Raw genomic sequence first — 22767 nt, forward strand, 5'->3', positions numbered from 1 at the left:
GTACAAGAAAACTGTCTGGCTGCCCGCGTCTGATTGATCCTGCCGGGTGGTTTCTCTGGGATTTTTTGTAATGAAACAAGAGAGACCAGGGATGATGCATCTTAAGAAAGTGACAAAAACAGTTGACTATTACTCTTACGGGCTTTCGAGCGACGCGAGGAGTTGGTGCTGAAAGGCGAGAAGGCCCTAACTCGCAGCTCTCGGCTGCAGAAGCCCCAGGGCGGTGCTCGGAGTGCGCCCACTCGGAAAGGGCGCCCCAATAGGGGCTCGCACATCTTCCAACTCAGTCTAGGAGGGTGGGAGGAGGAAGGTGAAGGGGCGGACCCAGAGAGGACGCAGCCACAGCACCCAGGCTTAGCCCTAGGGACCTGAAAGAGTGAACGCAAGCGCGCCTAGGGGCAAGCAAGGTGCACCCCCCAACACTTGGTTCAGCGTAGCCCGGGAATTCTAGAGGAACTGCAGCTCTTTCCCCAAGGGCGTTTCGCCGTAAATGTTTGGAAATCAGTGTGTGACGGAGAGGCCGCTGGACGCTGCAGAGGTTCACCGTCCCACTTCCCTTTTGCAGGGCCTCTCCCGCCGGGGTTAGGCCTACCCCCACTATCTCAGCCTCCGCCGGAGGCTAAAGGCAGTGAAACCCGAGGGTCTCTGGCCCCGGGACCGGGAGCTGCGAGTGCGCTCTCAAGGCGGCGTGCTGGGACACAAAGAGGGATGAGGACGGTCAGCAAGGGCGCAGTTCCTATTTCTCCCTTTTCCCGCGCGCCTGCTTTGGGGTTAACCCAAGGCGAGTAGTAACTGGCGATCCGGTCGTGCTCTCAAACCAGCTTCTCCAGCATAAAAAGGCGACCCCCCAGCCATGCCAGGGCAGGGCGCGCGCGTGCTCAGGCTGACACCTCCTGCCTGAAGTCGGACCTGACCTGGGTCCAGGATTACTCGGCAGCTGCGGTCCGGGCACGAGGGGCAGGTGTGTCCTGAGGCGTCGGGCCAACAGAAACAGAGTCGTGGCTGGCTTCGTCCACGGATGGTTCCCGTCGTTGCCCGTGGGTCACGTGCCCCAGAGGCCATGGCCCAGAACAGCCAGCTGGCTTGCCCCTTCCTTCGTCCAGCGGCGCAGAGGGCTGGAAGGAGCCTACACCCGAATCCTGAATGCCCAGAGGCGGGTAGGACCCCTCCCCCGTCCAGGGCGAACAGCAGGCTTCTTCAAACAGCTTGTCGGGTCCCTCGGCATATGTGTTGGTATGTGGGAGGGGAATCCAGGAAGAAAGTACCTGGGCAAAAAGTCTGGGCAAAGGTGACAGAGAGGAGGTGGGAGAGACAGAGATTGACCACCTGCAACCTGCTCCAAAGGGGAATGGTTCCAAGAGAGTTAAGAAATGGATTGGCAGAAGAGTACTGCTTAGAAATCCAAATTTCCCTACCACACTGCTGCCTGGAGTAGTCCTTTAGCCGCACAGTAAAACTAATTTAGCTTCCTTTCTCCTCCCCCATCCCCCATAAGGAAAAACTCAAGTATCTTCTTGATATCTTAACCCAGTTGTTCTGACCTAAAATTAAAACACATCCCTTAGCAAGTGTTCACAGACAAGGGTGAATGTAGAAATTCTGCCTAGAAATAACGTTCTTTAGACCGAGGCTATTAACTATACAAGCTGCTTTTCTGCAACAAGATGAAAATTTCTAATAAAAGCCAAGAGTGACTGAAAGTACTACTAGTATGTTGTTTAGAGTACAGAAAAACAAAAGAGAAACTTCAATTCCTCCAAAATTTTCATTTTCTGGTAGCTTTAAACACCTTGGCATTTTTAAGATCCTGGTGCCATTTTATCAGTAATTTAACATAAAGATTGTTAACTGACAATAAATTTTAACAGTTCTCTTTGTCTTAATGATCAGTTTATTTTCCTTAATCAAAACAGGCATTTCCTTATGCTTATTTTAAAATCTGAATTTCTTTTCAAAACACCCCACTGCCTGCCCACCCTGACTTGTTAAGGGGTATCTAAAAACCATATACTATGCATATTACAGTCATAAAAGATTATATACAAATTCATACTTTATTATATGTTTTCAAATATCTGAATTAGATTTTAGGTTCAATATTTTCTTCTAAGGTGGGAGGGTTGTTGGCATAAAATTGGCTAACAAATAATAGTTACATATAGGTATCTAGTAGTTTTTCTGGAATTAAGTACATTTTCAGTGAAATAAGCCTGAACTGATAAGGTTGCTTGGCAGCAGTAAAGCTGTCCAGGGAAAGAGACAGCATTGTTGCTGCAGGTAATTTTCATCCTGAACACAGTATATTTGTTTTTAAAATCTGCAATACTTGTCCAGTAGTTGCCAAGACTTCCATCTCTGCTATGGATATGCATGTGTAGAGGGTCTGTGGTTCTGAAGCAGCAAAGGACTATGTGTTGCAAATGGCTCCATTCTGGGGTTTAGGAAAAACTTGGATGCTTTGCAGTTCTATGGCTCAGAACCCCAGCCGACATGAAACCCAAAGGTAAGATCTGCAGCATCTTCTACTCAGCAACATTCCTGATAGAGGTCTGTGGCTTAGACAGGACCCCTGGGCACAGGAGGAAAGACTGGGAAACATCCCACCTGTGGAAATAACAGCCTCATCTTCTTAGACAGGGCAAGGAGCAAACATCACACATTTATTTCTCCCACATAAAATCAGTTGGTTCTTTTTTGTTTTGTTTTTACTTCATTTTATGAAAACAACATAGAAAAAGTCAATACAAAATGCGTCTCAAACTAAATACACAGAAATCAGGAAATTCAATTTTTTGAATTAAGTGTAAATTGTTTCATACACAACACATGGCAGAATTTCTTTGCAGCGAGCAAATTCACTGAAGACTGCAGATCTGCGTGTAACCACAATACGGTGTGTGGCAACCACGAGTGTGACTTCCCTTTCTTTTAGTCTTAATTACAGTATTATAGCAAATGGGGTTTCAGATCAGGCAAAATGTGATCTACCTGTAAATCCTATACAGTCTATGCCTGCGTATGTGCAATCTAAGCCTATAAGCTTATGTTTCTAAGATTAAGGGTAAATTTTAAAAGAAAATCTTTTGTTGATGGCTTTCTGATCTTCTTTCTTCTGGCCAGAGACTTGGGTGAGCTATTTTTCTACTGTTTTGTCAGCGTTCCCAAGCTTCATTAGGGCCACGAAGTTAACACAATTTAGGTCTAAGATGCTAGTAGACTTTCTGCTTGGGACCAGCATGAAGACCACTTTCCAATTTTCAAACTAATACCCATATATTCCTGCTGCAGTGAGAGCAGTAGGCATTTAGAAAGAGCAAAAAAATTTCTATGGACTATGGGGGTGGAGTGGGTAATATTGTCCCACTGTCCCAGGGTGGGGGGGGGGAATAATAATATTATTAATAATAATATTGAATCAGCTTAACTAAGTGGTCTTATTTTCAATGTTTAGAGAGAAACTGCCTCCCCAACTTCTTATTCTCAATTCTTGAGTTATAGAAAACAGCTCTAAACCGCTTTATAGCTGTTTTCTGGAGAGCCTGAAGGCTGAAGACATTGTTTAGATAGATTCAGACATCATACAATATCAGTCCTTTGTGGAACAGGAGATTCTTTCCCAACCCTGGAAACAAAATAGAATTGGAGATTTCTGGGCAGGCAGTAGAAACCTCTACACAGAAATCCTGGAGAAGAAGTTTCCAAATTTCCCCAAGACCTAACAGTCTCTACAAAACTAAGAGTGTCTGCATTTGAAAAGGGAGGATTTCCTGGGTGCTGAGAGTGCAGAATACTTGCATGGGTGTGTGGGGGGAGGCAGATCAGGGCCTGGTTGTTTTTTTGGACTGTAACCTATACAAGTGGGAGAATACTTCCTGGGGATTCTCTGGTGGGTCTTGGCTACCTTTAGGTAGCTTCTGAAGGCTATGGAATTTCTCTTAAAGGCAGGTATGTGTCTGGCTCTCCAAAGTCAACCTTTACTATGGGAGAAGAGAAATCTCCTATGGAGGAAACCAGCCTTTTGATTTTTTAAGCACATAACAATCCCCATCTCCTTGTAGGCCTGAAGAGAAATTCAGCAGGGTTGCCATTTCCTACTTGCTTTACATACCCCCCACCAACTTACCAAGGGTGCTGCAGTGAAGATGGGAAAATAGTAGGTAAAATAAAGGGAAGGGAATTTGAGAAATAAGTTAAAAAAAAATAATAAAGGGATAGAAAATACGACCTTCGAAGTAGAACAAATAAGTATTATTCAGCCTCTCCTTACCCTGCTCCTTCCCTCCCCTGTCTCGTGAAAATAAGCCACCAGAGTCCTCTAGAAGACTAAGTTTCTGCTCTTAAACGGCTCCTTTTCCAAGGAGGAACTAGGTCTGTTTTCTGATGTGGGGTCTCAGATGCTCTGTTATTGCAACTTAATTTTGTCATTGCTTCTTTTCAAAGATTATTTGGAATGAATTGTTTCTTTTGTTTACTATCCAACAAACGACCTCTGCTAATCTTATATTTTATCTCCCTAACATATGGAAAAGCTATTTATTCTAGCCAATCACAATAAAGTGAAGAAAACCCCATTTTATGGAAAAATATATATCACTAGTCTGTTGATCATTAAAGATATGATTACCAGTGAAAACCCTCTGAAGGTGGCACATTTATGCTTCTAGGAACAGATGGGGACACGCATTTTCCTTGCAAATACTTTTGAAATTGCTCTACTGGTAGCAGTATAAAAATGATATACAGATGCCAGGGCCGGCATGGCCAGGATGAGTGCGCCAGATTTACACAGTAAAGCCTTCACATGCAGGCTGTCAGTTTTGATTGATCTCTACTATACCTCAGGAACTTGTTGACTAGGTAGGGAAACAGTGCAAATAATTCACTGCAGCAAGTCAGATAATTCACACAACCAATCGGTCTGCTTCACTTTCTGGCTGTGACATATGAGCCTTCTCTACAAAGATGCATCATTTTCCAGCTTGAGCAATATTCAATGTCAGGGAAGGAAAGGTATTAAAGCCACACAAAAGGAGGTGGACTATCATAGGACCAGAAGTTGTTTTGGTGATGGAAGCCAGATTCAGCTCTAATCTAAGTCCTATAAGAGTGTTCAGGCCCAATTGTCATTATCATATTGATTAAAAAAAAAAAGTTCATCATAGTGCAATTTTAGGTTTAATGGCAACGGATCGGGAAAGAGCAAAGAATTATCCCACAAAAGCACAACATTCTTACCGCAGGGACGTTTCCCTGTTCCAGTTCGCTGATGGAGTTGATTAAGTTTAAATGAAGCAGACACTGGATAAAAGTAAGGGTATTGACCACTGGGCACCGCGATCCGTGCTTGAAAGGACCTGATACATGCAGAAAAGCAAGATTTGCTAAATGCTCTAATCTTCAATCAAATCTTACATCAATACAGACAAAGTTTGGTAATGAGAGATTCAATGAAGCATGCGGGAGAAAGAATTAATCCTCTTGGTCTAAACTGGCTTCAACTTTGAAGCTTGCTCCGAAGGAAAGACAGTTATCTAAATGCTAAATAAGAAACTTATTGTACTTTTCATGGCATGCTAATCTTTTGTCTATTTCATCTCTATTATGTGTATGCTCGTAGATTGCAGTTGTCATGGTGATTATATCAAGTCACCACGCTCAGGGGATGGTGGTGAGAAGCCAGGCACAGAGGTGGAAAAGACCCCCACGCAATCCACAGTATGGGGAGGGGGGAAAAAAGGAGAAAAAGAAGTAGGCGGGCACCCGACGCTTCCTAGGCTCCTTCACACCAGGCCCCTGCCTTGCTCTGGTTTGGGCCAATACAGCTTGGGCCTTTCTATGCCTTTGTAGGCATGGTCCCCTAAGTGAAGCTAGCAGCATTTGGTAATAATGGTGGTGAGGCAACCTTCCTACCTCAAACGCCTTTCCCATAAATGTTCCCAGCTTTTAGTCCAGAGACTCCTCCCTCTTCTCACGTAGTCCTTTTCTCCCTAGTGCTGCAACCAGACAGGTGGAGAGTGTGACAGGAGAAGGAATACAGAGAGGCAAGGATTCAGACAGTTGCCACTCACGGGCTCAGCAAAGTGGTGCAAAGGGACGGGAAGGTGAATGATAAATTCCTAACTGCTGGAGGAATGCACAGGGAGAGGACCAGTGTGTAGGGAGAGGAATGCACAGGGAGAGGAGCAACCCACAGAGCCCTGGCAGGAGGTGGAAGCTATATGGTCACCCGGTCCTGGTGACCAAAGGTGGCCCTGGGCCCTTTATGTGTTTTACAAAAGTTGCCAAATTAAGATGGGATTATAACTGCTCCAGTCCTTGTCAGGGCTGAAAGGCTGGGAGCTTCAAATATGCCCCGGCAGTGTTGATGAAAAGCTTAAAAAGTAATAAAAGGGAGAAAAGAGCAGGAAAGTAACATGTATAACTCTTATTAAAGAGAAGAGCCATGGAGAGGTTGTGAACTTGAATCACTGTTTGAACTTTAATTTGTTCATTAACAGGATTTGCCCCTCACTGCGAATGTTATTACTTCCCTTTGCCGCTCAGCAAAAACTCTGGGCATAATGAAAGAGTCTGGCAAAAAGTTAAATGCCTGGTAATTAATTCATTTAATTGAAAAAAAGGGGGAAGAGAGAGAGAAGTCCCACTGCAGGAGTAGAAGACAGACAGGGTTGGAGGAGGGGGAAAGGCTGAAATCTGCATGGAGGCCCTCTCTAGATCTCAGTGCCACCCACCAAGGAGAGGAGACTTGGGTCTCTGATGAGGCTCTTTCAGCAAAATTAATGACAGCAGCACCCTGAATACCTCTGTCCAATGTCATCTGCCCAAAATTCAAAACCCCTGGCAGTTTTCAGCCAGGAGCTACTTTGAATGATCTGTTAGGGGGGTATGGATACCAAAAATCCAAAAATAATATATATTCCCAAAACACCTCTCATTAAAAAGTAGGGAAATGTCTTTTGCTTTCTCTCCTTCCTTCCCTTAAACAGGTTTCTTTTGTAGTCTTCAGTTTCTAAGCTGGAACGAAAAGGATTGTCAGGAGGTGGATATAATCTGCATGTTTGCATCTTAATACTAATGAGCCTTATAACATCATGCTTTCTTTCCACCTCCACACCAAGAGATAATTTAAATAAACACAAGAGGTAAGAAATGAAATACACTCCTTGCCCATGCTCAGAAGCAACAGGACTAAGCCAGCTTGTTTTGCCTCTAACCTCACAGGGCCTGTGTTTTCCTTTGTCATTCATCCCCTTCCTGTGTTTGTCAACCAGTGTGCACAATTCTCTTGGCCTGTGCATCCTCCTTCCAAGGGAAGAAATTCTTGGCTATAGTTAACTACTATGACACCCCAGACACCCCAGAGCTATTAGCACCATGTTGCCCTTGCCCTGAATGAGAGAACAGCAGAATTCATGAAATCAATGGTAGGTCAGTTATCCTTTCCTGCTTAACATGTTTAAGGCCATTGAACAGTAATAGGTGCTTGCAATTTCCTCACGTTATAAAAAACTGGTGTTCATATAATCAGTGTGACTATGTTTAGAAATACAATTGTCTACCATGTATTCTCCTACTATAAAGCTATTATGGGCAGAAAAAAAGAAGTGAGGAGAAAATGAGAGACAATATAAATAAAACCCTTAGTATCCAAAACTATTTCCTAGGTTTGTGTCTTTAATTAAATCACTTCTAAATCCCAGGGAAAGAACAGAATTTTCTCATGCAAATCACGTCACCAAATAAAGTCATCAAAATTACCATTTTGCTAGCACCATCCTCCCCATTTAACCCAACGCCACTACAATCCTACCCTCAAACTTCATATGGCTACCAATGATATGTACTTACACTTTCCTAGAAACCAGTGAAAGGCACACACTCATCTTCATTAACAGAAAGGGGAAAGGAGATCTTTTAAAGGGCTTTTATTTGAGCTGAAGCAAGTTTTAGGAGTAATTTAACATTAAAGTTACTTCCCAGCTTTTACAGTCCCTGAATATTGACTGAGTTCTATTTTCCAAAGTTATGGGTCTATACTAATTTTATTATGGGCAACTGACATTAAATATTAGGAGTCTACACACAAAACAAATGCTCTCTACCTCCACACTGTTTAGTCCTTAGCTCCTTCTATGAAAAAAACTTTTTAAAAAAAGTTTATTTTTTTATTTATTTGAGAGAAAGAGAGAAAGAGCACAAGCAGAGGGAGAAGCAGTCCCCCTGCCAAACAAAAAGCCTGATGATGCAGACCTCAATTCCTGGGATCATGACCTGAGCCAAAGGCAAATGCTTAACCATCTGAGCCACCCAGGCGCCCGTGAAAGAAACTTTAGAGAGACCACATCGACCACATCTGATCACCCTTTCACTATCCCTAATCTATACCTCTGTCACCTTACATGTACAAAATGAATTTCATCCTTCCTCCAAAATAGCTTTCAGAATGCCTTACTTCACTGGAAAGCCCTTGATAGCTCTCATAACCTGCAACAACCCCAGCTCCTTAAATTGGCCACTCTCTGTAACTGGACATTTCTTGTTTGTTTCCCACTACTAGCCTGCACAAGGCAAGACAGCTCTTCAGACAGACAGCCCTCCAATTGTCCTCTGAAAATCCCAGATGGATTATCTTCATTTTATTGAACACTTCTGAGGTGCCAGGGACCATGGTAGGCATTACAAACATCATCATATTTAATCTCTTCAACTAAATGAGATATAGTTATACCCATTTTAAGGTTGTTAAACCAAGACTAAAGAAGTTAAGATACTTGTCCAACCAAAATCTCACAGCAGAGATAGGATTCCGTGCTTTTCTGTCTGGCACAAAAGCTGGCTTACTTCCCACTCTGGCATACTCCCACCCCTACTGTAGTGTGTGTTCTGATCACTGCTTCTTCCTGCCATTTAGGATGCCTCAGCTGCACCATATATATATGAACCCCATCCAGACTGTAAATCCCAGAGAGAAATTCCCACCTCTATCTTGAAATCTTTCATCATCATTCTAGTCCTTGACGGACTGCTGAACTCTTCATTATCTGCAGCACTTACATGTCACGCCTATTCTCTGCCCTGTATGGTCTTGTCAGTTTTATTTTACTCAGTCCCTTCCAACCACAGTGTAAGCTCCTTGAAAATGGAAATTTCTTTATACTCTTCCCTCACTCTCCAGAGCCTAATAAGATAGCTCCATTTGCTGAGCACACATGCTAGGTACAACAATCCTAAAAGGTAGAATCTACTGTCACTTTGCAGATAAAGAAACCGAGGCTCAGAGAGATTAAGACACTTGCCCAAGCCACTTAGCAAGTAAGTAGTAGATGTGATACTGAAACGCAGACTGTCTGAATTGAACGCCCCAATACACTATACTGACTCAAATACACTGTGCCTCACAGAATGTGAATTTATGAAGCATCACTGTGTGGAAGATATTCAACAAATCTCCAGAAAACATCCCTCTAACCAATGACTTCAGACAAGGGGCACCATTTTTACTCTTTAGTAGGGTAGATCCTGAAACTCAACAGAAAAAAAGATGAGTGTATACCACCCCATAATGTCCCAGACCACCCTTTCCATTTTCCCATCCCCTTTTGAAGCCATGCCCCATGTCGGTGGGAGCCAATGATGCTGCCTGTATCTGTACTGGTGTTTCTGTGAGATAGAGAGGCAAACTGTTCTTTCCCCAGCAGTCTTGGCAACTTTTAAATACAAAGAGGAAAGTAGGAACAACTAAAAGATATGAGTGTTAATTTTTTTAAATGGCCTGCAAGGGATTGGGGAGGAAGTTTTGCTATCTCTGCAGCAAAAATGGATGCTGCTGTGGAAAGAATAACAATTGCTGAAAAATGTCCACAGCTGACCAATTAAGCCAATATAAGGAACTTCAGCCAGCTTCTGTTCTCCCCTAAGACATGAAAGTAGCAATGGGAATTAATGAAATCTCTGAGAAGAAATTCCGAGAGCACAAGAATCAAGGCATGAAAGTCTGGCTACTTTTCCCCACATGCAGAGCTTGCCTTCAGTGCCAATGCTGAATATCCGGACTTGATAGTATTAAGCAAGCTGGCAGGTTTCTTTATACTCAACAGGTCCTTAGGAAGCATTTTTTTTTTAAAGATTTATTTATTCTAGAGAGAGAGTGTGCACACATATGAGTAGGGGGAGGGGCAGAGAGAGAGGGAGGGGGAAGAGAGAGAACTCAAGCAGACTCCTGCTGAGCACAGAGCCCAATGCGAGGCTCCATGAGGGGCTCAACACAGGACTCAATCTCATGACCCTGAGATCATGATCTGAGACAAATCCAAGAGTCAGATGCTTCATCAACTGAGTTACCCAGGCATCCCTTTAGGAAGCAACTTTTTTTTTTTAAGATTATTCATTTATTTATTTATTAGACAGAGATTACAAGTAGGCAGAAAGGCAGGCAGAGAGAGAGGGGGAAGCAGGCTCCCTGTTGAGCAGAGAGCCCAATGTGGGGCTCGATCCCAGGACCCTGGGATCATGATCTGAGCCGAAGACAGAGTTTAACCCACCGAGCCACCCAGGCACCCCAGGAAGAAATGTTTTTTTGTTTTTTTGTTTTTTTTTAAATATCTTGCAGGGGGATCCCTGGGTGACTCTGTCAGTTAAGCATCTACCTTTGCTCAGGTCATGATCTCAGGGTCCTGGGATTGAGCTCCCTGCTCAGTGGGGAGCCTGCTTCTCTCTGCCTGCCATTACCCCTGCTAGTGCTCTCTCTCTCTCTGACAAATAAGTAAGTGAAATCTTTTTTTAAAAAAAAATCTCTTGCAGGGTACCTGGGTGGTTCACTTTGTTACGCATCAGACTCTTGATTTTGGCTCAGGTCACCATCTTAGGGTCATGAGATCAGGCCCCACGTTGGGTTCCAAGCTAGGTATAATGTCTGCTTAAGATTCTCTCTCCCTCTCCCCTCTTCCCCCTATGTGTGCAGTCTCTCTCAAATAAATAAATAAATAAACAAACAAACAAATAAATCTCTTGCAGAAGAGAATACTTGGTAACAGGATACTACTTCTGATGAATCTGAGTAAGGAGGAATAATGATTGCATTATTCACTCATCTCTATTACCCATGCTAAAACTACTGTACTCTCCCACATTCCCAAAGGCCAGGTTTCCATCTTCATTTATATTTTGGTTTAAATATCTTTACGGCTCAAGGTCTATGACCCTTACCTTTACCTACAAAACCTGTGTAGTGGCACACAAAATTCTGCACTTGCACAGTACTTAATAAATCGAGTTCTTCCATTTATTCCATCTCAGATGAGGCTCAAAACTACACCCAGTGGGTATTATTAGGATACACATTTTGTTTATAAGGAAACTAAAATTTTCTTCAAGTAACACAATTGGTACACAGTAAACCTGGTCCCCACTTCTGGCCTAGGATTCTACCACATGATACTTCCCAGTATCATGGGCAATTTCCCACCTTTTCTATATTTTTGATCCACATGTAAACTTTGTAAATCTAAAACCAAGAGTCCATCTCTATGAAAGAGATGGACTTCAAACTACACCAACCACACTTAATTCTATTACTACTACCTGGGGCCATACTAAAAGCCCCCTACTCCAGTCTTGAAGCTATAAACACTATAGGCAAAAATTTAGTAGACTCAACATAAGAAATATTTGGATGGTTCTTAATCTATAGAAGATAAGCAGACATGATAGTTATGCTATCCATTTAAAAAAAAAAGGTTAACATCATGTCACCTGTTTTTCCACAACTGTCATATATATTGAGGGTATAGTCTTTGTACTTATAAGATTAGTTTTGTCTACTTAATGGACAAACAATCCAGAGTGTACCCAGAAAATATCTGGAATTGGATCTGTCCACCTTGTTGACTGACCTTTTAGTTTGGAATGTAACCCTGGTATCCAGGACCCAGCAGGTCCCCTTCCCCAATTTCTGGGCAATATCCAAGCTCATTAAAGCAGACAGAACTCAAATTTCCAGGCCTTATAAATGGCTGAAATAAGGACATTCTTTTTGTGTCAGCTCAAGCTTGGTTAATCTCCATATCCAATCTAACTCTGGGGTGAAAGAGAGGAACACATTTGTTGCTTTGGGACTGTTGCTCTATTTTTTTTTTTTTTTTTTTTTAATCTGCTGGCTGACCTTCCTTATGTAAGTGCACCAGCATTTGTAACATTCAGTTTAAGCAGGAAAGCTCTTTCATCTTTGTCCCCTGGCCTTGATCTCTCATCATTATGGTCTGGATGCCTGCTAATCACTAATGATCTTGTGGACCTTTTATATAATACTGAGGTATTAGAACTGAACTGGTATAAAAATTGCTACTCAGCTAATTACATTCTTTCTGCTTTTCTTGGTTTTCCATATAGTCTCAGCTGGAGTTGAATTTGAACTAGTCCCTCAGATTTTAAATTGTTTGCTGGTGGTTTTTGGAAAGCACTTATAAACTCTTCCTCAAATGAATTCAACTAATTATAATTCAAAAGCCCCAGAACCTAGCTCTTACCCTCTCCCTCTTTCTCTTTTCCTTATCTTTCTATTCCCTTTCCCATATTCTGGTCTTGAACATCATGTCTAAATGCACTGGGTAAGGAGTTTCATGATTCTGTATTTTGATAGTATTGTTAACTTACAGCAGTATACAGTGGTTCTAGGACACATCTACTTTAGGGTCTATGTTCACAACCAACTACTAAAAATGACAAGTGTTTCAACCCAAAAGTTACATTTAACCTATAGTCTAAGGATCACTTAGACTAAGGATTACATTTAACCTATAGTCTAAGGATCACTTTTTTGTTAATGGTAAATGGCTTGCTCACAAAATAGAATACAAGTGAAATTTGGTTTCTTAACTGAGTAAGATTCTTTTATATTTCAAGGAGTATGGAGCACCAATTCTGTAGAATTAAATAGGGCAATCCTGATTTTAGCCTGACATCTTGAATTTTTCCTAGCCACTTCCACATTCTAGAACTTAACAGCTTTTGTAATCATAGCAGCAAAACTGAACTCTCATAAAATTCAGATCAACCAAATTTTCAACACAACTTTCTGAATATGGCTGTATACACTGTACTATAAGTAACTGTTAAATTAAAAATTCATTGACAATCAAAGAGAATGTATAGCTCTAAATGAGAATTTTTCTTAGCAGTTACTTTTATTCCAATGGTGCTGCCATTATTCAAACTATGTTTACATAATGCCTTTAGAACTAGTTTAAAAGCTGCTAAAGAAAGCCATCTAATTGTCTTTCTGATTGTTTTGACCCCAAATTATATTACCCTGACTAGATCACCCCCCCCCTCACTTTCCAGGGCATTGAAGGTCTTTTTTTTTCTTTTTTAGATTTTATCTATTTATTTGACAGAGAGAAAGAGCACGTGTCCAAGCACAAGCATGGGGAGATGCAGAAGGAGAGGGAGAAGCAAGGTCCCCACTAAGCAAGGACCCCCAATGCAGGACTCAGTCCCAGGACCCTGGGATCATGACCCAAGCAGAAGGCAGACCCTTAACCAACTGAGCCACCCAGGCACCCTGGGTGGGTGGGGAGGGTGGGTCTTTAAAGGAAGATGACTTACCACTTCCTAGGCTTTTTAACAAGATGTGCTGTGAGTTTTGAAAAAAGTGACTAATGAAGACCTCCAAGATAGATTCGATTAAAGGCAGCAATGAACACATCATTAGAATAAATGACAGACTTCCAAGACGACTAGCTAGATAAAAACACACTATAATATATATGTAAGTCCTGGTATGTTTGACTATATCAATTTATATTCATATCTTGGTTATATAGTTTCAGCCCTACAGCACATATTTTAGAGTTAAAGATAAAATTATTCTTTTTTTTTTAAGATTTTATTTATTTATTTGACAGACAGAGATCACAAGTAGGCAGAGAGGCAGGCAGAAAGAGAGGCGGAAGCGGGCTACAGAGCAGAGAGCCAGATGTGGGGCTCAATCCCAGGACCCTGGGGTCATGACCTGAGCCAAAGCTAGCCACCCAGGTGTCCCATGAAAATGAATTTTAACCAGGTGTGCTTGTGACTTGTGACTACTTGAGATATTTTTTGTTTGCTTGACTTAACTGTAGGCAGTTCTTTCTTTAGGTTGTAGGGAAAGGGGTATGTGGTTTTGATATTTTAAAAAAGATTTTATTTATTTATTTGACAGACAGACAGACAGACAGAGAGATCACAAGTAGACAGAGAAGCAGTCAGAGAGAGAGAGAGAGAGAGAGAGGGAAGCAGGCTCCCTGATGAGCAGAAAGCCCAATTTGGGGCTTGATCTCAGGACCCTGAGATCATGACCTGAGCCCAAGGCAGAGGCTTAACCCAATGTGCCACCCAGTTGTCTCTGTGGTTTTGATTTTTACTAAAAATATAAGGACTTCATTCACATAAAACCAGTCAGCCCAGCACACCATGTAAGGAGCCAGATCTTTTAGGGAAAACTATACATTCTAAAATAATTAAAAAGGGTATTGTTAGTCCATTCAATGATGCAAATCCTTTAAACTTTGTTTTTAAAGTCTTAAGGAGAAAAAACAAAACAAAGCACAGGGCACTATGTGGGAATAGGGCACAAGCTGGAGAAAACTCTCAACTTCTAATTTTTCCTTCCTTGATTTACTACTTGAGAGTAATCAGTCCTATTTTTCTTTTGTATACATGAAAGGCCATACTTTTTAACTCTTTCATATACTCCTTGAATTTCATGGAGCCAAGAGAAGATTCACATAGTCTAGTTACACTTCAGCAATTAAGTATTAGTTGCCTATGGGCATCCTGTTCAATGGCTAAGGGAAATGGAGGACCTATAACAAATAATGAATAAATACTTATTGACTTAATGAATGAAGAAAAGAAAATCATATCTTGGACCAACACATGTGGAGTCCACTGTAAAAGTGACTCCTACAGGATTTGGTCCATGTAAATACAGTTTACATTATATAATAGCAAGCCTAAAGCATTTGGTTAGATTTGGATCACTTTCAGATTTCAGAATTCATGTCGGATTCTGGACCCTAACAATACTTTTGAACGTAATCACTTATTTTAAGGGACTCCTTATATAATCAGAGTCTTTAATACCCAAGTAGTCACCAAGACTGCATTGTTTACCTGACTTCCATACCTGAAATAAACTGATCAATTCACATACCCAGCACTTGTGCTGAAAACATACAGTCTCTCATTTAAGCTAGCAGATGATTTTCTTTCACAACGAAGGTATAAACACAACTAGTTTCCTCACTTTTCCAATCATTCCAGTTTTAGAAGATGTTTAGTTTCCTAAATAGAGCCTTCTCACTGACTATTTGGTAGGACAAAACATCTTTGTTCCTTGGTGTATATGATAGAATAGGAATAAGACAAGACCCTCCTCCTTCCGGGGGGGGGGGACTTCTGTGAGTATATTGATAAATACCTACAAAAATGATAAATGCTACTACCTCTTTCAGCATTTTGAAAGATGTCAACCAAACACAAAATATTTTTGGTGTGTGAATTAAAATGCCTCATACTGATGGTCTCAGAGGTTTCCTGGTAAGAGAGCGTGTCAAAAACTGGCTTATATATTATCCGTCCTCCAGAACGCGCACTGACATCACACTTCATAATAGCTTGGTATGATGACTGCTGTCAAAATCGCCTGCATGGAAACATCCGTGCCCGAGACTGACATCGTGTATTAGCGTGACAGAGGACTAAACAACTAAGAACGCCGCGCGAAGCCCCGACTCTGAGCACTTGGGATAGAGGGGTGTGTTATGTGTGAGCTGAAGGGCCTCGACCCTTCTTACGTTTTAACTTCGGAGGAGCGTGAAAGTTGCCAGGGGCGTCTTGTGGGCGGGGAGGGGAGACCAGAAACGCAAATGCCTGCGACAGGACTAGGAACCCCCGCCTCACCCGCGCCCCCCCCCCCAAATTCGAAACCCATCCAGGGCTGGGGCTTTGGGTCTCCCTTTTTCATGACCGTCACACAACGGCACACATTTCGCTGGGAAATAAAAACGAGATGAGGGTCTAGGGGAGCGACACGCTCCAGATCCAGCTAAGGGGCGGAGAGGATGCGGTCACCTAGGCTTTCCGGCCGCCGCTCTCGCCGCGTCCTCCGGGGCGCGACCCGCCGCCCTCCGGACGTGGAGAATGGGACACCCCGGCACGGCCTCGGGTCACCAACAGGACGGACCCGCGCTCTCCTTGCCCTTCCCTGGGGTTTGCGGTGGGCAAGGCCCACCCCCCCGCCCCCCGCCCCACGCCAAGCCTGGGTCTGTCACAAGCCCTCCTCCCCAACTGCGGCGTGAGAAGCAGAGGTACCCGAGCCGCGGACCCCAACTGCACACAAAGCCCCCAATGGGGCCGCGGCGACTCCAAGCCTCGCTAATCCCGCTCCCGGTGCTCAGAGAGCAGCGTCCCGCGCTACCATGTCTCCCCCTACCCCCGCCCGGGGAAGCCCGGCTAAGGGGAAGCGACAAGCAGGAGGAGAAAGGGAAGCCCTGCGCATGTGAGCCCCCCGGCCCCAAGCAGGGCCCTCGGCCCGGGGGACACTCTCACCTCAAAAGAACAGGCGCTGCTGCCTGCGGGGGGAGGAGAGCGGGCGGGGAATACTTACACCGGGTTCGGGCCGCACAGGGACCTCGTCGGGAAGGACGCGCGGGTTGGAGAGTGGAACCCTAGCCGCCTGCGGCCGCGCCGCCGCCTCAGAAGGGAGGCCTCTACCGTCCGGCCTCGGACCTGCAGCTGCCGGGCGCGCGCGCGCACGTCCAAGCGCGCGCCACATCCAGCCCCGCCCCATCCCGCCGGCCCCGCCCCGCCGGCCTCCTCCTCCGCCCACTCCCACCCCTCCTCTCCGCCCCCGGGTGCGATCTGCGCTCTCCGGGAGACGTACGCGAAGCGACATGGAAAACCTTCCACCAAAATGAGCTGTGATATCCTTTTGATGGCTATAATTTATTCCAAATCGTCCCTGGACTGAAACGATCAATTAGCAGCCCGAAACGCACTGTGAAGTAAATTGTCACACTCTCTATTACAGGATGGTTATCATATATTTATAAGGTGTGTTTTCTGCAATCAGAACCAACAAGGTGTTGAGCGATCAGTCATAAACGCACTTCTTCAAGAAGAGGGGAGAGAAGCTCTAGCATTGTGTGGCGAGGAAGAAAATCTTGTGACAGCTATTACCTCTCCCACCCTCTGCCCGCGGTGATATTTCCTCTTGGCATCTAGGAAGTGCAGTGAGGCAAAAGCCCTGCACCCACTCTCCAGGCCACTCGTGTGACCCTGGGAATAGGGTTCTTGTGAACAACAGAGAGACAGCCCAAGAGCAGTGGTTTCCTTAGAGATCAGGCATAAGATCACTCACTCTTTCTCCGTCTGTTTTTACTCTCTGTTTTTAGTCTCATACACTCATCTTACTCTTCCCTTCTAAGTAAGCTTCTAGCAGAATGTATGGATTCTATACTTAATCTTAAGTACCTTTTCTTTCTCTCTCTGATATTTAGGTGTTATGTACTGTAGAGATTATGCCATGGTGATATAAAGTTTACCCACAGTGAGAACTCCTCATTCTAAATTGGAATCTCTCTGCCAGAAAGCACAAACTCTGAGAAAGTCATAAGATATTCTCGTTCAGTCTCATAGACTGTCCTGATCAAGCTATGGAGACGTTATTTTCCTTATAGTCATCCTTAATGACTGTACATGGATATACATCCAGAACTTCTGAGTTTCCTGTAACAAGCTACCATCATATTATCATTCACCAACCACCTATCATTTTTCAGAGGGATTCTGATTTGTATTCAGTTTTTCCTTTTGCCTGAAAACCCTAACTCTAAAGCCCAACCTACTCAATTATTGTGAGAAAAATTTAGCAGCCAGAAGTATGCCTCTGTGGGCAATAAAGTGACATCTATGAAGAGTGAGTCACAAGGTTGAGTAATCACTCAACCTTGTATTTCCACATTCTTCTTAGGTTAACTGTCCCCATGATTTCTGAATGGCCAGGCTTGCCTGCAATGCTAACCTCTGAAGAATGGACAGAAAGGAAATCTGGTTGGGCATTTGAGTTATAAAGGCAGCTGTTGCCACTGGGTTCTCCCAGCGTAAGTGGAGCAAGATGTTCCTCTCTTAGAAAGCAAAGGAGAGGTGCCTGGGTGGCTCCGTGGATTAAGCCTCTGCGTTTGGCTCGGGTCATGATTCCAGGGTCCTGGGATTGAGCCCTGCATCCTCTCTGCTCAGCAGGGAGCCTGCTTCTCCATCTTTCTCTTTGCCTGTCTGCCTACTTGTGGTTTCTCTCTGTGTCAAATAAATTAAAAATCTTAAAAAAAAAAAAAAAAAAAAAGCAAAGGAGCCAAGGACCCTTGCCACATTTGAGTTAGTAGAGAGTATAGTAGGGGCACCTGGGTGGCTCAGTGGGTTAAAGCCTTTGCCTTTGGCTCAGGTCATGATCTCAGGGTCCTGGGATGGAGCCCCACATTGTGCTGTCTGCTCAGCGGGGAGCCGGCTTCCTCCTCTCTCTCTGCCTACTTGTGATCTCTGTCAAAATAAAAAAAGAGCCAGACCCAGCACCTTCACTTTGTAGCTTCTAAAGTCACTGACTTAATTTTCATTTAATAGCTAATATTTATTGAGCCAGGCATTGTGCTTTACTCTGTGCCAGGCATTGTGCTTTAAATTATATGTATTATCTTATTTAATCCAATCAACAAACTTATGGGAGAAGTTTCCTCATTTTGCCAATAAGAAAACTGAGATTTGGCAAAATTAAGTAACTTCTCCAAGGACATACTCCTAGTAAGTGATGATCTCAAACCCAGGTCAGGCTCCAGCACCCATGCTCTTCTCCCCAATAACATCATACCTCAAAAATTTAAGATTTTGACTTAAGATTTTCTACCAAAAATATTTTACAGGAGCTGAGGACAGAATGAAAGTGGTGAATTCTGGGAGAAGAATGAAAGAACAGCTGCTTGCAAAGGAAAGGCACAATAGATACATATACCCTGACTGGATAGGTTACCCCTTTTTCTGTTCTATCCTTCCTACATCCCATGATTTCTTTTTCAGAGTTATCACCTGCCATCTGGTGTCTAGCCAAAGAGACCTTACCCAAGGTTGGTGAGGACTGCTAGGCTTGGGATGGGGGTTGGGGGGTAAGGGAGATGAATATACCCCAGAAGAATCACAGCTCCGTGGGGAGGAGACCTAAGTGGGAGCCAGAGTTGGCCAGAGAACCTTGTCCCAGATCCCCAGCTCTGAGAATGAAATGTTGCTTCCTAATGGACTTTAAATTACCAACATCGCTAAACTCTCTCTTAATAGACTTATAAAGATCTGCTTGCTACCTTTTTCCCCCTTCATGTAGAATTTGTAATCAAGAGCCCAATTTTGTCATTTGGAAATACTAATTATCTAATCACGCCATGATGCATAACGTACTTGTCTGCCCAATTAGCTAGGACAATTATTAAAATTCAGAGGCCTAATTATGTCTCAATTTAATGCTGGCAAACTTGCATACAGAGCAGTAATTAAAATCCTCTCTTTCCCTCTGCCTTTAGGGCAGGGGATGATTAGGCCCTGTCAGGGGGTGTACTGAACCAAACCAGTGAAGCGTATTGTGCAACATGACCCTGCATTGTTAAGTGTGTCAACATATTAACCTGAATTCCCTTCAGCCCCTACATAATCACATTTGGTGGAGGAATAAAGGAGCTAAAACATGAAGCATTTTATTAAAAAAACATAAATTCTTTTTAATTAATGCTATGAGAGTTCTGATGAATTTCATGCTTCCAAGTGCTGGAAGACATAAGACTGGTTCATCTAATTACTAGCAAATTTGCTCTTGTTAAAACTACTTTTTTTTTTTACTCATTTAAAGAAACTGATTTTTTTTTTTTTTTGTGGTATAATAAAAAAAGAAAAGCCTAGCTAGTTGGCTTCCAGTAATACAGTTGATTACCAGTTTTGTTTGATGATAGAACACAAGTGAATGTTGACTTCCAAAAGAATCAAACCCAAGACTGGAGGGATTTTTAAAAAGGCTAGAATTTAATACTTGAAAGATGTTAATAAAAGTGAAACATTAAAAATCATAATATTGAAACAAATTCAAAATATTTATCTTTTGAGCTTAAAAGTTTGATGTCTGAAATAAAACCAGCATGAGGAGACCAGAGCATTGCACAAATTCCCATTGCTTCAGAAATCCCTCAGCACGCAGGAAGTTGACAGTGTGTGTCTACTCTGCTAGCATCTCAATCCTCTTCTCTATGTACTAAGGAGAGCCACCAAACCCAATAAGACTTCAGAGCTGTCTTCTAAGTTTTGGCTTTCACTCATGATGGAATATGTGATATATTATTCATGTGTCCAACTAAAAAATGAAAGCATTCTGTCTAGACCAAAAATGAATTATTCTGGAGAAGGGAGCACTTCTTTCCATTGCTTCTAAACTTCTTGCTGCATGGATAGTTTCTAGAGAGCAAGAGACACAAGAACACACACACATATATAGTCACTTGGTTGGACAGAGATTACTCTGTTGATTTCATTTTGAATCTCATGACAACCTTGTGACACAGTAGGTAAGGCAAGCCAGTCTCCATTTTATTAATTTGGGGGCACTTATTTGTACTTATTGAAGCTGACCACTCTATACCCCAAGGTAGGGCAGGGAGAACTCTGTTCCCCTTGCTTGCTGTTAATTGCCTCACATAAGGGACTGAATGAGACACCAAAGCAGAGATTTTTGATTTAGTAAAATATCTCAAGTTGAGATCAAAGTAGAGATAGTATGATAAATAATGATGGAACAAGGGAGTCTATATATCAACACTTCAGGACCTTCTGTTCTTCAATCAATACTTACTTGCAACAGGTTTAGTCATATCCAATTTTATTGTCTTTGGCCCATTTATGTCCTCTTTTAAGTTTTTACATTTTTATATATTTTATATGTATGATTACATCTGAGTTGGTGGTAGTAAAATCAGAGTTCCTTCCTCCTACTCTTACTCTGGGTACAATGTGGGATAGAAGATGGTGTTTAGGGAAAAGTCTGGCTGGTACAGGCCCTCTTACTAACAAAGACAGTGACCACAGGATAGTCTCTACAGGAGATGGTTGGCAGGAGGAGGTAGAACAGGCCCTTTGGCATTTGTGGTATAAAACGAGGGGGTAGGCCCTCCCCCAAGCCTCCCACAGAGTATGTGTGCCCCATGTCTTGAAAATGGCCTTGCTCTGAGTCTCTTTGGATGGTGAACTGAAGTGCAAATCTGTGTTCTGACTTGTTCCTGTGGCTGTCAGCATGTTTTCCTCTTGTCAGCAGCAATTGACTGGTCAGGCTCACCCCTGTACAGCAATTGTAACAGCTCATTGACAGGCTAGTGACCCAGCTGGACCTGATAATGGAAAACTATTGATTTTTGTAGGCTCCACGAATCTAAAATGAACGACCGATGTAATGTCATCAATTGTCTCGGACTCTGATAACCCAAGGGAAAAAGTTTCAGGGATTGCTTGTATTTCCTGACAATAGTGTTTCAAAATCTCACTAGATATATATAAGAAGCACATTTCCTGGGCGTTTTCTGTAAATGACCCCAATTAGGTAAGGCTTCAATACCTAGCTTTGCATGTTAAATAAAGTGGGAGTTAGCATTGCCAAATTAGAACCTGATAAGACTATTTAGATATTTGAGGAGAGGCGCTTTGTAAAAGAAATTTTAAAATGTTTATTATAAAACAAGCTCACAGAAAAGAAAAAGATTGGGATTAAACCAAAATATTTGACTCTCAAAGATCTTAATAGATGAAATTATTTTTTAAAAAGGTTTTATTTGACAGAGACAGTGAGAGCAGGAACACAAGCAGGGGTAGTGGGAGAGTGAGAAGCAGGTCTCCTGCAGTGCAGGGAGCCAGATGCGGGGCTCCATCCCAGGACCCTGGGATCATGATCCGAGCCTAAGGCAGAGGCTTAACCCACTGAGCCACTCCGGCACCCAATAGATGATATTAGGTTACAACTCTTATACTGCTTCTGCTTACCTGAGTTGATTTGAAAGGCTTAAAAATAATGCAGACGTGCCTTGGTTGTGTGTTGGAAGAAGTCACTGTTTAGTTTTTAAAACCCCTTTCTCCTTAGTTGATCATTTCAAAATTCTCAAACATCGCTCCGTGTATTCTTCAGAAATAAGCGGTTTAGCTTTTCAAGCTAAATTAGCAAGGGATTAGAGCTAATTTTGCCCACTAGACAGTCCAGAGGACTCTGTGCTGAGTTATGGATAGAAGGTCTGGAAACAGCCTCTGCTGAGGAACTTCCTTAAAAAAAGGAGGAGGAGGAGGAGGAGAAGGATGAGGAGGAGGGGGAAGAAAGTTATTGATCTTGGCTACCAACTCGATACATTTAGTTCACAATTTACTTGTAGTGAGAACATAGTCATCTTATGGTCCTGATCAAATTCAGACATTCTTAGAAGACTATTCTGAGGGCTAGATTAAATCATAGAGCACAGAATAACAGGGGTGCTTCCTCAGCCGTTTACTCAAAGAGAGAGGAAGAGAGAGAGAGAGACCGACCGACCTCTGTGAGGAGCTGGAAAGAACAGATCCCAGAAGTGACAAATCCATGTGCCGCTGGGCTTCTATTCACAGGGTGCTGCGGTCTTCACACGTTCCTGTAATGGTCCCTTTATGACCTTGATTAGCTTCCCCTCTTACAACACT

General features: G+C 42.9%; 1 protein-coding gene across 6 annotated transcripts in view; it reads right to left on the reverse strand.

Moving 5' to 3' along the window:
- The window catches only part of LOC309843288 (uncharacterized protein), a 144484-nt gene extending 127645 nt beyond the window's left edge, over positions 1–16839 (reverse strand). For 5 of the 6 annotated variants that reach the window (XR_014300041.1, XR_014300042.1, XR_014300043.1 and 2 more), the window contains exon 1: positions 16646–16839. The gene's annotated coding sequence lies outside the window, so the exon portion shown is untranslated. Of the gene's footprint in view, positions 1–5235; positions 5355–5910; positions 5994–16645 lie in introns of all 6 variants that reach the window. The other variant, XR_014300044.1, reaches the window with a different exon arrangement.
- Between the last annotated feature and the right edge of the window lie 5928 nt (positions 16840–22767).

This window comes from Mustela nivalis (assembly GCF_964662115.1).
Source record: "Mustela nivalis genome assembly, chromosome: 10".
In the NCBI taxonomy this organism is placed as follows: domain Eukaryota; kingdom Metazoa; phylum Chordata; class Mammalia; order Carnivora; family Mustelidae; genus Mustela; species Mustela nivalis.